The following is a 1,614-nucleotide window of genomic DNA, read 5'->3' as shown; positions in this document are numbered from 1 at the left end:
GTGCCACGGGGGGCTGCTCGCCCATCCCGGCGCTGCGCTGTTCCCTCGGGGAGGGGAGGATGTGCGGGAGAGCCGTGACTCCCGGGGGTGCTGGGCGTGCAAGTTTGTGGGGCTGAGAAGCCAGCCCAGCCCGCCCGCCAGCACCCGCCGGCACGGGAGCCGGGGGAGGGCGCCCCGGCTGCCCCAGCCAGCTGAACTCGCCCCGCTGGTAACACCTCTCCGGGGTAGGGCCTCGGGAGCGTTTTGGGGAGCCTCAGAGCCTGTCCTCGGTGTTTCTGTGTTCCGCTGCCTCCGCCCGGCACCCCTCCCTCCGGGATCTCTCTTACGGTCAAGACGAGCGGAGGAGCCGGGGAGCGCGGAGCTGTGCCCGGAGCGCCCTGCGCTGCGTCTGTCGCGGGCTGGGGTGTGCCACCGCCCCCGAAATTCGGATGAGGAAGGTGGGACGGTTCCTCGTGTTTTTTACTTCAGCCCGGGCTGTGAGGAATTTTCTCTTTCACACTTTGCTGATCTTCCATCCCGCTAGCCTGGGTCAATGCCCGCTCTTTAATAGAGATTTGTAGCTGCAGCAACATGTTAGCGAGGTACCACATGGGGATTTGGTATGCTGAACTGGGCACTTCAAGTTTTATCGTAACTTTTGTATTTAAAGGTTATAGTGAGTGAGTAAATAGCATTTTCATGTGGGTTGTACTTGGGTGGTTTTCTGTGAAGTATGTTTGATAATAATAATTTTTTTTTCTCTAGAATTTCTCTCAGCAATTAGTAAGCTCGGCCTGATTAGTGCTTGTATTTCTGTAATAAGAGCAAATTTGGACGCAGTTAATAGACCCTAGGCACATAATTCACTGAATAGCCAGTGGCTACCAAAGCTGGTTGGGCAGAAATGTGCTGGAGAAGGCTGTGTGCCTGACAGGGTATATTCTAAGTGTGACCACGGGCTCGCCTTGGACTTCTGCTAGTGGGTAAAAAGTTTGAGTTGTTAAAGAGTTGTCTTAATTCAACAGGATGTATGTAAGTGTTTGATGGATTCTACCAGTAAAATGCTTATTTTGATACTCAGTGGTTTTGTAAGGACCAGTAGTTGTTTCGTCACAAAAGTAAAGAAACAGAGCAAACGGTAGGGATGTCATTTGAAGAAATGGGTACTTTCTTCTTTTATTTTTTTTTTGTAATTTGGGGGGAATCTTACAAATTCGACTGTGTAGCATAATGTAAATATCCGCTTCTTTATCATCTGCTTTCACTGAAGTATTTTTATAGTATGTTAAAATTATTCGAATGTTTGACCCTCCTTGGAAGGCAGTTAATGTTTCTGTATTTGTTGTGGCCGAGGTACAGCTTTTGTTGGCGCAAGCTAAAATACCATGTGATACAGTTGCCACGAATTCAAGCGTAGCGGGGTGAGGAGAAAGGAAGAGCTTTAACTTCTCTGAGATGTTGCGACTGCCAGCAAAATCCACACCAGATCTCCACCCTTTCTGCAAGGCAGAGCTGTGCCGCAGATCGCTCGGCTCCCCGCGCTGTGCGCTGTTTAAGCCTGTGAGATGCGCAGGTGAGCGCGGAGTGGCTCCTTGGGGAAGGGGCGGACGGCGGAGCCCGCGGGAGCCGCGATCA

General features: G+C 51.5%; 1 protein-coding gene across 3 annotated transcripts in view; it reads left to right on the top strand.

The window, feature by feature from the left end:
* The first annotated feature begins 244 nt into the window (after positions 1-244).
* Positions 245-1,614, top strand: part of TSPAN18 (tetraspanin 18) — a 120,083-nt gene continuing 118,713 nt past the window's right edge. Inside the window, exons 1-2 of one of the 3 annotated variants that reach the window (XM_031055749.1) lie at positions 245-437; positions 1,339-1,552. The gene's annotated coding sequence lies outside the window, so the exon portion shown is untranslated. The remainder of the gene's footprint in view (positions 438-1,338; positions 1,553-1,614) is intronic. The other 2 variants (XM_031055746.1, XM_031055745.1) reach the window with 2 other exon arrangements.

The sequence above is a fragment of the Geospiza fortis genome, unplaced genomic scaffold (assembly GCF_000277835.1).
Source record: "Geospiza fortis unplaced genomic scaffold, GeoFor_1.0 scaffold66, whole genome shotgun sequence".
NCBI classification, from domain to species: Eukaryota; Metazoa; Chordata; class Aves; order Passeriformes; family Thraupidae; genus Geospiza; species Geospiza fortis.
This window is presented reverse-complemented; position numbering and strand designations above follow the sequence as displayed.